This window comes from Lissotriton vulgaris, chromosome 11 (genome assembly GCF_964263255.1).
Source record: "Lissotriton vulgaris chromosome 11, aLisVul1.2, whole genome shotgun sequence".
NCBI lineage: Eukaryota > Metazoa > Chordata > Amphibia > Caudata > Salamandridae > Lissotriton > Lissotriton vulgaris.
Genome location: NC_141699.1, coordinates 919,860,457 through 919,874,234, shown reverse-complemented (window position 1 = coordinate 919,874,234; position 13,778 = coordinate 919,860,457). Strand labels below are relative to the sequence as shown.

Below are 13,778 nucleotides of genomic sequence, written 5' to 3'. Positions count from 1 at the left end.
TTCCCCTCTAGCCCATAACAGAATCTTGTGGTCAGGTGGCTGTAGATCTGTGAAAGTTATATAATCATAAGCTGTAAGAATTTTGTTTTCCTTTGCCCATATTTCCAGTCTCTCTATCAATATCCTACACATCAATTTTGAGGTTGTCAAGAAGGGACATAGGGTGATAACATTAGACATCACTTATATTGCCCTTTTTAAAAATTGGCACAATTATGCTTTCAGTCCATGTTTTTGGTATTGTGCCTCCTGCAATGATGTTAAACCCTCTTTGTATAAGAAGGGCTCAGAATCCAGTATCGTATTTAAAATTGTCTATTGGAACCCCATCAACACTGGGTGCCTTGCCATTTGCACTACTCTCTAAAGCCAATGTCACTTCATCCAGTGTGGTAGGGGCTAAATGAGGTGATTCAAAAGTTATAAAACTTTGTTTATTTGATAATTCTATGGTACCATCAGGGCAGCTTGTTTCCGCTATAATAGGAGTTTCATTCTCTGCATTAAAAACCTGGCCAAGGTAACGTATCCACTCTTTGGGTTGCACCAGACTCCATTTTAGCAGCACATTTTTCTTTAAAAAAACTGGTGATTTATAGTCTTCCAAAATAGGGTGCTGCTTGGGGAATGAAGTCTACTTTACTCTCGAGGCCCTCAAGAGGCAAGGGGACCGCATGACCCACCAGCAGTGCGCCGAGAGTTGAGTTTGCAGAGTGCTGAAAAAAGAGGAGTGGCCTCCAACCAACCCATAGCAATACAGCTGTGTGTGGGGTTTACTGGAGTTAACGGATGGGCTAGCTGCCCCTAAGGACCCTCAACAACTAAGGGCACGTCATCCTCCAACCAACAAGGTGCCAGGAGGCTCTTTTGCAGAGTAGGGAAGAAAGGGGGTGGGGCCTTGGTGAGTTGCCCGCTTTTTGTTTTTCTTTTCACTTTATGAAGGGGGGCTGTGTGGCCCCCCCTTTTCTTTACCCTTTAGGGCCCCTGGGGCCTTACCCATTAAAAATCAAAATAGTAATAAAATGGGAGGGGCTGTGTGGCGCCCCTCCCCAGGCCAATTTCAGCCCCAGGGACTCCATTCCCCAAGGCTCAACTTTTTTGTTGTATTTATATTTAAGGAAGGGGTCCGTGTGGCCCCTCTTTCCTGTGCCAGTTTTGGGCCCTGGGACCTCATCCCCTGGGTCATGGCCACATCTGTTATTTTTGCCCTCCTTGGACTTGATGAACAGAAGGCCTCTTTTGATCATTGCTTCTTCACGTTGACACAATTTTCTTCGAAGGCCTATCCTTCATCTAATACAGTCAATGAGCCTTTCTCTGGGTAGCAAATATCATGATAATCCACATACAAGGGAAAGAGTAAACCTACTGGCAAAGCAAAATGCCTTTCCACTTAGGCCTCTAGTCTGGCTAATTCTAGTCAAAAAATGTTGTGTGCTCTTTGAATGCCTTATCACATATGCAAGTGGAAACTTTGGAATGAATGTGAAACATGAGTAAATGAGTACATGTCTACATATTTACATTGTATGCTTACGTGTCAAGGCTATATTGTAATTGAGTTGAAGAATACATTTACATAAGACTTGCATCTCCATGTTTAAAATGAATATTAGTGCATGGATCTTAATCTCTAGTTTCTACAGTGAATATATTTCAGTAATGTGTTTAAATGGGTCACCCACGTTAATAAAGGTAAGGCACACTGGCGGCTGGGGGGGGGGGGGAGCCGACTGCAGGGAGGTACCCCCCTCGGGCAGTTTGGGAGGGGCGGGGAAGGGGGGGGGGGTTAAGCAGGATACATAGGCGGGCTTTTTGGATTGGGCTTTGTTTTTATGTAGCCCAAAAGGAGCCCAAGCATAAATGCTTTGGGCTCCTTCTCCCAGCCACCATTTTAGGCTTGGTGACCTGGTGGCTGGGAGATTTAGACAGTTAGGTTTTTGTGCCTTCCTCTCATAGTAATTTATTTTTCTTTTGTTAATATTGGTTGGTATTTTCTTCGGGTTTGCGTTGTTGGAACAGGTGGACAGGGGTTTACACTTGTATTGTCGCTTGGAACAGGTGCGGTGCGGGGGTTAGTTGTATTAAGGTCACGGTTGACTGAATTCTTGTTGTTCAGTTGTGTACTTGTGTCAACGATGGGATAAGTTGGGCAGGATAAGTTTGTTGTGGGTTGCATAGGTTGGGGGATAAAAAATGGTCGAGGGGCAGGCAGGGGGAGGTTGTATAACCGATTGTTTAAATTGTTGGTTTAGATGTTTAAGCAGGGTTTTATATGGTTTGTATTTGATAATGAAGTCATGTATGGGTGGGGTGCGGGGTCAAAAGTGTTAGGGGCGAGAATTTGGGGTTAAGGAAGTGCTTTATTTAGTGAGGTGAGTTTTGTAAGGCAATGGCCGAGGTTTGTAATGGTTAATGTGCACCTGTTTCAATAAGGCGGCCTTTTTCACACACAAGCTGGTTTGTGGTCTGCTCCCCTCCTGCCCCCCCTCCCCACCCCCTCCTACCCAAAGAATATAATGTCAAGTGAACGTGAATATTTTGCGCTTCTGTGACTTACAAAGGTGAACTCTAACTTGCCCTGCACCACAGGTGAGCTAACCATTCATTGCTCAACCAGTTGACAGTTGACACTGTCCTGATATTTTGTTGTGCGTTATTCAGCTTCTCCTGTCCCATTCCCTTGTTTAGGTGATAAATGCATTGGACAGTCACCAGTCCCTCTCCGGGAAACCTCAACTTGCGGTTTTTCCTCCCAAACATGGCATTTCAGGAAAGCCGGTTGTTGCATTGTTAGGCCATAGACGACCGCTAAGCTAGCAGATCTGAAACCAACTAAAGTTTCAATCTACATCACTGGCACCTGCTCTTTCCCCCTCTAGCATCTAGATCTCGAGCTGTTGCACACACTTCCGCCTTTTTTTTCTCGTATGAAAAGCGGTGATCTTATATGTGTGTTCTTATTGAAAGGTAACGGTGACTCAGGACCAATATTAATTATTGTTAACTGGTTTTGAACACCTGCTATGAGTAAGAAAAAGTCCGTGTAAATAAAGCAGGGGCGGACTTAATACAAAAAATAGATCAAATCTCCAGCAATCCCCTTATCTTTTTGAAAATGTATGGAGCATTACCACGCCTATACACAACTGCCACCCAGTGGCTGCATTCCCTATTGCAACCCTGTCTTTTACCAATAGCCCTTCTTGCAATCGGTCTCCATTCTTTTGTATTTCAATAGTAACTGGTGACCAATTTCAATGTATAGCTAAACGGTTCTTGCTTTTCTGTCAATGCATCATTCACTCCATTGTGCCCTGCAAGTCTTATGCAATTAATTCTCCGCCTCCATTATGTGTTTAATCAGCACTGTAATACCCGCGATCAGGTCTATTGCAAAGAATCTTGGCAAAGTCCAGGATCAATGCAACTCCGATACAATCACAAAGACGTACAATATCATCCAACTATACCTATCACTATGCGCGCCCTGAAAGTGTGCTTGCAAAGCTGCCACTCTTCTAATACACACCACACCTTTATTGCTGACACTATATCAACCTTAAAATTGGGTTTCTTCTTCCAAACTGAAATGTGGTTTGTCTCTCAGCCCAATGTAGTCGATCTAGTTTCCTCTGATTACATTTTGATAGCAGAAAGTTAACACAACTTTGTTAAGGTGCGCTCATTTTCATTGACAATTTGCTGCGTGTACCAATTTCTTCCACAAAATCTGACTTCTTCGAAGTCCTCCCAGTTGCCTGGACGTTCTCGTCAGTCACCTCTTTTCATGTAATAAACCACTCACCAGGTGGAGCCACAAAGCTTTCATTAATCACTTCACTATTTTTGTAAACAATTAGTTACTAAAAAGCCAAAGATTTTACCTGGGAAATGTTAATACTAACGGGGAGACATCCAACAGATAGCTACGCCCAGGCACTAAAAATTACTTTCCGAACACAGCCTCCTTCACATCTCCAGTTCTCAACTGAGTGTAAAGGGAAAACCTCAAAATCCAGTATTTCACCATACATACAAAGTTGACTGGTTAAGCCTAATTGAAGTAGATTGGTCGGATCATTTTATTGTTCCTTTTCTCATAAACTCTTCCTTCCCTCGGTCCAAGGTACATTAATCTTCTGTAATTGTAATAAAAAGGCACCTAAAATGTCTTCTGTTCTTCAGCAGCCAATGGCACTGAATAAAGTCCTATCAGATGGCTCCATCTCCATCTGTCATACTTGAATGAATCGTTTGAGAGCTACGAGAGAGCTCTTCTAAGCAGCGTAGACTTAATTGCTTCTGCCATATAACTCAAGACAATAAAAATAAAAGGATCCTGTGGTTTTCTGAAGAGCTAGCTAGACTGAAATCTGAACTCATGAACCTGGAAAGGATATGGAGAATATTGAAGGCCCCATAAGCATTCGCCCACTTAGTCTGTAGGGTTGTGTGATCATGTGCAGTAGGACCCTTGTGGTCCTTGGTGGACTCTTTACGATGTTATGTAATTAGTTGGGTTTGTCTAGGCATGGTCAATAAGTGCAGTAAGTTAACAGTTCAATAATGAACAATAAATGTGTGTGCTATCCTGCTCCATATATGACGTAGTCATTTATGTCCTCCAGAGCTTGGGTGGGTCTGACAACTGGGGACAAGTAGGGGATAAGTACCCTAAAGAACAGGACTTCCCTCCGTGGTCCAGCAAACTGCTCATGCACACCACTTGTGCCACAAGAAGCAATCTATGGTTGGCATGTGTAGAGTCCATGCTCTGCTGTAGCTCTTATGAGGCCCTCGAAGAAGGTGACTGGCCTTTGGAGAATCTCGGTCAGGGAGCCTGCCAGAAGCCTACTGCGCCACGTGTAACACAGAGCCATCATCCATATACAGCAGCGCGCTATAGGCAGTGACAGCCAGGTTCGAAGAAGCGCTAAAGACCACGTCAACCAGGTGTGAAAAAGCACTAAATGCAGAGACTATCGGATGCAAGGAAATGCTAATGTAGTGACAACTAGGTAGAGAAAGTACAAACGTACTTACCAGCGCAATCAAGCGAAGTGTTACATGACCTCAAATAGGGTGTGAAGACCAAGCCTGGTTGAGCTGCCGATGCTTGAAAAGTGGCAAGTAGCATCCAAGCTGGAGAAAAGTCAGTTGGAATAGTGAAATTTGTCATCGGTGACAGAAGACATTGCCACAGCGTTTTTTAAACCCCCACCTACATTTGACACTGACAAACAGAATATTGGTGCCAGATGGACTGCATGGATCAAAACGCTTGATGACTTAATCGATGCTCTAGAAGAAGATGACAAAAAAGATCATCAAATATTTAAAAAAAACTTTGCAGTTGAAAGAAATTATAAAGAAAATGCCACACGCTATGGATATATTGTACCATCAAATTAAAGAAATATTGTAAGCAAGTTCAATCAAATGGCAAATGTCGACTATAAAAGGTATATTTTCAACCAGGCAAGACAGCAGGCTGGTGAAATGATGGACTAATTTGTCGAAAGAATGAATACCCTCATCAAACACTAAAAGTTCAGTGAATTCAATGACTAAGAAGCAATGGGGCTCAGTAATCGATGGTTCCCCTTCGATTCCTTCAGACAACACATGCTGAGAGAGAGATTCAGTCTAGAAAAGGTACTCATGGCTGTAAGAGCCGTGGAACGTGCAGATTGACAGGCTGCTGATATGGAATCTGGAACAGCCCACAACGAATTACCGTTGATTATAAAAAGTAAGCAGAAACACTAGGTGGAGGCCCATAAGATACCTCCATAGAAAAATAAATTGTATATCCGCTGTGGATTCTCATTTCTACATGAAGGTAAATGTCCCGCCAATCTACAGACATCCAAGGGCTGCGGGGAAGTTAAACATTCCTAACTGCCTGCAAAGCAAAAGAGGAACTAAGTGCATTACGACAAGAAGAGAAAATGGGCGCCAGAAACTTCCATAAGCATTCTAGCCATGCCCACAACAGCAAACCGCAACATCAATTGAGTCAAATAGAGACTAAATGAAGTCCAAAAGCTTTTCAACATCCATCGTCAAGCGACAATGAAGAATGGGTGTGTAATGGAAATGTCAACCGAAGAACAACATGCACATGTAGGATTGGCTGACTGCAAAGAACACAAGTTAAAGAGATCGCCACATGAGGTGACCAAATTAATTTGGACAATTCCCTACATTTAGGCTAAAGGTGAATGGCTGCCCTATAACTTTTATTATAGACAGTCGTGTATTGATCAAGATCATGCTGGCAGAAGAATATGAGCTGTCTCTGGTATCCCGTCTAATGCTGTTGAAAAGAAAAAGGTGTACACCTGAGCTGCTTTTACACCATTGGAAAGTAAAGGGTCATTCGTAGCTACCATGAAGAATTAGAAAACAGTACAAACACCAATTTATGTCCTCCCTGGTACTTCAACGGGTGCTTGTCTACTCGATAACAGCGCTGCTGCTGACATGGGACTGATATCCATCAACTACAACCACAATGCAAATTCTGAAATAGTAAGTCAATTCCTTTCCTCATTTCACAGACTGTGAAAACTCAAGACAATGAAGGTGCAACTTTACATTAATGAGTACATTTGTCAGGTTGCTCAGCGGCACCATCCAATTGCTTTTCATTTCCAAGAGGCCATTGAGAAGGAACTAGAGGCATCATTAATGCACAATATCATCAACCGCTCTACTAGTCCAATGCCATGAGTTTCACCCATGGTGGTAGTGACAAAAAAGAACAGTGGGGGTGCGGTGTGCATTAAGTTGATATGCACCAGGCCAACAAAGCAATCGACAGCGACATACAGGTCCACACATACTAGACCTGATTACACAGCTTAATGGCACCAAAGACCGGTCCTGTCTTGATATGAACAAAGGATACCATACACTCTAGCTGGAAGCGAACTGTGGCTGCATGAGTACTTTCCCAACTCATGATGGTTTGTTCAGATAAAAAGACTCCGTTTTGGTGTGCCATTGGCTGCAGGAATCTTTCAGGATGTCATTAGCTGCGTAATTCAACCTATCACATTTTAACTACAGAGATGATATACTAGTGTTTGGGGCACCGCAAATGAGCATACCAAGCTATCTGCTTGTTGCTGCAGGTCTCACTTCAAACGCTAAAAAGTGAGTTTCACAAAACCAAACTCAAGATCTTTGGGCATAGTTTCTCAGAAGGGGGGATGCATCCTGACCCTGAAAGTACAAGCTTTGTCATACACTTGGCCCTTGCAGGATGTGACCATGTTAATATCCTTTTTAGGCATGGCCAGCTATTGCTCCAGATACATTTGTGACTTTACCATGGTGAGTCACCATTAAGAGTTGACAAAGACTGTTCCTTTCCAATGCTCCTCTGATTGTGACCAAAGTTTCAAACACGCCATTGAAAATGCAATAGAAATGTCCTAATTTGGTCCATGTTCTACACTGAGATCGCAGTAGATGCAAGTCTGGAGGGGTTGGGCACCATTCTTGCTCAACACAATGGGGATTCAAATGTTCAGAAACACCGTGTGACCTATGCTAGCAGAAGTCTGTCTCAGACTGAATGTGCCTATTCTCAGCCAGAAAAAGAAAGCTTGGCTGTAGTGTGGGATTGTGAACATTTTCATGTGTTTCTGTTTGGAAAGAACTTCACCCGAGTCACTGACTGCAAGGCATTGCTCACCATTTTCGAAAATCTGAAAGCCAAGATGTCCCTTTGCATCAATAGCTGAGGGTTGTGATTGCACGTCGATTATCACATTATTGTGCATAAGTCGAGGAAGGATCAATACACCGCAGATTTCTTTTCATGAGTGCCGATATGTCACAGTGCAATGTACAAAGCTGCTGAAGATAATACTAGTTTCATAGTAAAGATAAGTATGCCTGCATCTCTAGCCATTGAGTAAATCCAAGCTGCTAGCAACGCCGACCGAGATTTGCTCGCACTTAAGGATATCATTGCAATGCAATCCTGGAGAAGGCAACCTCGAGCTCTCCTAGATGATGAATATCAAAAATTCAAAAATGTGCAGGGCGAATGTTATGTTACTCAATAAGGTATAGTGCTAAGAGGTTAGAGGGTTGTAATACCGGAGAGCTTGAGGCAACATCTCATTGAATTGTCACAGGAAGGACATTGTGGCACTGTGGCCAGTTAGAGAGCCCTCAGCAAGTTTGGTTTCTTCGCCTCGATGAAAGAGTTGAGAAGGAACTGGAAGCATGCCACCTGAGTATCTGCTAATCTCCCATGACTTGCCTTCAACCACTCATGACAACGTCATTGAGCGGCTGGATGAAATTTTTGAAACATGGGGTGTTCCTCATTCTCAAGTCTGACAGATGTCCACCCTTCCATTTTGCCAGGTGATCGTACAACATCTTTACTTGTCCGCCTTGATCTGGGAGACTAGTTGGAGTACTTGGATATCTCATTGAGGAACTCTATTGTATATATGTTGCCTATATTTTTTATTTAACAAGGGTTAGAAGTAGCGTTGTGTGATCATGTGCAGTAGGACACTATGTGCTCTAGAGCTGGGCTGGCTAAAACAATGTGTTTTATGAAATGTTATCAGCACAAAGTGATCTTGCTTAGGGTATCTCATCCAGTCTTACATCCACAACATCATAAACCACTTCAAAGAACTTTTCAAACTGGTGAAGCTCAATTAGGTTGCCTCCACAGAATCAATCTATCCACAATCTCAAAGCAAATGTGATGAATTTGGAGGGTATTTCACAAATAAGATACTAAACTGTATACCAGTGGCGAACTCCTTACCTCAAACAGCCTACTTAATTGCAAGAGATGCAAGCCTTGGACTAACTTCACTCCCATAATGGAAGACGATCTGAAAATGGTTATAAACCACTCAAAAGCAACCTTTTTTCAGGGTGATACTAGTCCTCCTGTCTTTATCAAATATCATTTGTAGCTGATCAGCAAGTTATGGTGGAGCTTAATAAATGGGTATAAAAAGGAAGGTGTATTAATAAATGGGTATAAAAAGGAAGGTCTATTTCCTGATCCTCTTAAAATTTGACACATTAATCCTTTACTGAAACGACCTGAGGATATTCCTAATTAAATCTCCAACAATCTTTCTAATATGAACGTGCCCTGGTTGGAATGAGATTTATGATAACCTGTAACCATTCAGCTTACGGATCACATTGGGGTTAATAAACTCCTAGCACCTTATAAGTCAGGGTTCTGAATTGGGTGCAGTACAGAGATATAGTCGCATTAAAGATTTTATATGATACTAGCAGCCCGTCCCGACGTTGTCCGGGGGCAATGAGGCTTCCCTTACCTCGCGTCATCCTACTGTGTGCTTGTCGGCTCATAGAAGGTGCGAACGGAAGGGCAACTATTGGTTCCTCACTCTCTCTGACACCACGTTAGGAGTTACCAATCCCCAATGAGGCTGCATCCTCCACTCTGGCCTGCAGCAGACGGCGACTTGGAGGATTAGTAAACGTGCACCACACACGACAAACTGCCCTCGAATATGTGTACTTAGTTATTTATGGTCTCTGCTGTCAGGTTTGTGTAGCTCAGTCAAAGTATCCTTTTTACACGAGGGGCGTCGCTTACCTCGCGTCTTCCTCGGGGGCCGTCTCAGCCCCACCGTCCCACTGTCGCCGCCGCACTCTTCCGCGCTCCTCCCGCCGAACGCCACATTAGTTTTCCTCCCCACGGCTCCGCACATTTCAGTGAACCCGGTGTCGGTTACGCACCGTCTCAGCCCCACGGCCCCACTGTCGCCGCCGCTGTCTTCCACGCTCCTCCCGCTGAACGCTTACCTTTCCTCCCTGAAATTTTTTCTTGGCCCCCCCCGAAATTTGGCTCTAGTTGCGCCTCTGGATGGCAGCCTTTGAACCATCAACAGAAAGCAATGTGCAGAGCATAACTGTCCCAAAACAATGAAAAATACCACGAACTGTAAATTATTACGCAGACGGAGCCCATGTTTTCACCTGGCGCACGTGAGTAGTTCGGTCATTTTGTTAAAAGTTGTATTATGGGGGTTGTAGTTCCCGTTCCCGTTTTACATTCGGACATGCAAAACCACAACTATAAGAAAGCCAGGAACCAAACGGAAATGGTAATCTACTCCCACCTGCCATGATACGGTACTGACACACACAACAGAGCGGCATTTACGGACGCACAAGGTCACCGCTACTCCAGAGACAAACTATAACTTTCCACCTTGTAACAAAGGTAGCGGGACTGCTCTGCGTTAGCACTTCCTCTGTTCGGAAGGTTGGAAAGTTGCTCTTTCTTGCAAACATGTTTTCAAGGGAGCAACAGAACATGATGCTCCGAGCCCTGACTGCAGCTCATAGGCTGTCATGGAAGACGTAAATATTAACCCCTGCATTCCTCCCATAGGCGATGTATTTGGCGAGCTGTTTGCCGTGGCACCAAACGCTCAGTTTCACGTCCGAGCAGGAACTTAAACGCCGTTTTTAAGGGGGTTGCGCGTAAACAGAAACACTAATGACAGTGGACGCCTACCGTAAAACTTTCCATCCAGTCAGGGGATCCAAGTCAGAGAGTACATCCATTGTAAAGCGCCGAAGGGGGGTCAGCAAGCAGCGCCTAGAGGACAACACAAAACAGCAATGGTAGTATCCTCCTCGCCCTCCTGATGATGTCAGCACGTTAGCGCACACGGCCGGCGCTACTTCCAAGGGACTACTTTTTTTTGTGAGGTATATTTTTTAAACAACGTATATTTTTTTGGGGTATATAGTCTATGTCACTCTGCAGACCCTGCCAATTCCAATGATGTATTGGGTGTTTGGATTGGCGCTGTGGTTCCCGAGTTTACCCGCCTCAAAGGTTCCCAGTTCTTACTTTATAATAGTAGTATAGATTCATCACATTCTAGGTAACAGAGCTGCCTGTCTTCTCTCCTCATAGACTTGTCTGCAGCCTTTAACACATTTGACCATGATAGGTTTATTGAGGTCTTGAAGTCACACCTGGGTAGAGAGAGTGAAGTGTTTTAGTGGTTCTCATCATTCTAATCAAAAACATCTGGTCAGATTGGGCAGTTTTACTTCAAACCTGACATGAGTAGCCTGTGTTGTACTTCAATGTTCAATATCTTTTCCTGTATTACTCAACATATATATGGATCCTCTTTGAGTTTTAATGGACGAACCAGGTGTGGAATTCAACCAGTGGCAAGTAATACACAAACTTGTATTGTAACTGGTTTTTAATCGGACTATGCCCACATAAGAACACACTGACTGATGAATTATGACTGTTATCTGATTTGTTCATAATTAAGCTTGCTGCTAAAGAGTCTTGGGATCAAATGTTTTTAACTAGTATGTTTAAATTGTTTTATGAGATTTTTATTATTTCAAACTGTATTCCTTTTTACAATGATCAAGTGATTGATCGAATAAATATTCTTTTTCTAAACAACCTTGCTTAAAAATCTCATCCTCCCAAAACTTCAAATAAAAAAAACTGCTTAAGGATGCTTTAGAGCTGGATTTCAGAAAACCTCAATCTTAATTCCGATAAAACAAAATGTCTAACTCCATTGTCCTCCAGATTTGAATTTCAAAATTAAATGGACTTTACAGTATGTGCTTCACACCCTCTGTGTCTAAAGTGGTAAAATCTCTGAGGCTTTGGCTGACCTTGCACTGGTCTGTAGCTGCTCAAATGAAAAGAATTGCATCCAGACCCTGAGTAGTACTGCACTAAGAAAATGTTTTCTTCTGCCTCCAAATGACTTCTGCCTTATGGTGCAGTATTTGAAAATATCCAGAATTTATTATGGCAACTATTTTCCCATGTGTACCTCAGCATCCTCATTCCCCCCTAATAAAGGTATTCTTCATTTAAAGGCCAAGTTGATATCAGTTATGAGAAAATAGGACCACATTTGAGTGCTTAGATATTTGTATTGCCTACGTCTGATGGCCAGTATTAAATTCAAAATATCATGGATTACTGTAAGTTCACATCCCCAACAACCCAGTGATCTTCATGCTAGCATTGAGTTATCAGAGGGAAGAAGAAACTAAGAGATTCTTCAAAATCTAACGTTAGTAACTGAAGTATATAACTCAAAAAACAGTAACACAATTATTTTCCTGTGCAGCACCAACACTCTGGCACTCACTCTTTCAGCTTCAAACAACATCAGGACTAGTAGTTCTCTTTGGATATCTGTATTCTTTTATTTGTTCTCATCTGTTCATCTTTTGGGCTACTTATACTTTCTTGCATCTTCTTCTCTACTGCCCAATTTCATTCCAAACTCCTGACTTCAGGTGTCTTTTTCACCTGTCTCCTTATGTGTCATGATGTAGTTTTTATGCTTGGATGTGCATAATTGTTTTCAGTTATGTGGTTGTTCACTTTGGATATATGTAACAATGCTCTGCTTGTGTTCTACTCTGCAATGCGCTGAAATTTGTTTAGTTGAGTTTCTTCATAAATACATAAATGGTAGGAGTCAAGCATGCCTACTGTTTCACTGTGCTGTGCCAACAAATGCTTTGGAACATTAACATTTTCCCCAATCAGATCTGTGCTATGTGTGGAATCGCATCAATGTTGCCCCTGTTCTTCTGTAATGTCAACTGATGTTTTGATCGGTCCCACCTTAGACTTTAGGCAGCAAGCTTTACAAATGCTTCACAGTAAATATAGCTCTGTAGACCAGTGGTTGAAGTAAAAAAAAAAAGTATGAGAACTGTGATCATCAGTGTAATGCGGAAGTCGTGAGTAGTGGCAACATGAAGGAATATATGACTAACTGCTGTTCTCGAAGCAAGGCGTAATTTCCAGCCCACAATATAGCAGCAACATCTATGAGCATCCGGACGTGCAATGTTTTTTATATTTTTTTTATTGTTTTATTTTCAAAGGCTGGGAGATCTAAAGCATTCTCAACACACAAGTACACGAAAGAGGACGACAGGGTTTCAGATTTAACTTCTGTGAGAGAGGGTTCTATTTTAATTTAAGCATTAGCTTTTGTGATGACCTCATGCCGTATTGACATTCAACTGTTGCAAGTACAGCTGGGCATGCTTTCGTTGCAATAAAAAATAAAGCATGGTGCCGTATAAGAAACGTGCACACCCACTACATTGTTTCAGCACTTACAACATGCAGGCAGGTACATTAGTGCCATGGAGGAGTGTACATTAGGGTCGGGAGTGGTGGAGGTCGTCGGGCACAGCAGCGAATGCTGCGGGAGGGAGGAGCAGTGAGGATTGAAGACAAACGCGTTGCCGCCTCATTAGGGGAAGGGCTGTGGCCATTGCGAAAGTGAGCATGGCTTGGGTCAAATGATCTTTTACAGCAGAAGGTAGGGGATCATTTGAAGTGAGGAGAAGAACCCATACTAGCGTGCAAGCCACAAATGCAAATCCTAAACATAAACATATTGTTGGCCCTGCGTTTCAAAAAGCAGACGTGAGGAGGCAACTGCAGCAGGAGAGAAGGGGGAGGAGGTGGTGTCAGCTGCAGCTCAGGAGAGGGACTCTAATAAATAGCAGAGCAAAGCAGGAGCACCGCGAAAATGTGCATGCTATTGTCCCGGAAGATGTGTGCATAAATTAGTACTAAAGACAGATACACATCCAAGCATGAGCCCGCAAGTGCAAAATCCAGTCCGTAGGGGCAAGCCAGAAGGGAGGAAGGACGGTCACCAAAAAGCCTCACTTTCAACAAAGTGTGGCTATTTGCATAAACTGTGACGATC

General features: G+C 43.0%; 1 protein-coding gene across 2 annotated transcripts in view; it reads left to right on the top strand.

Annotated features, from left to right (window-relative positions):
• Positions 1–13,778, top strand: part of LOC147683691 (phospholipid scramblase 1-like) — a 246,055-nt gene that overhangs the window by 210,660 nt on the left and 21,617 nt on the right. The window lies entirely within an intron of this gene.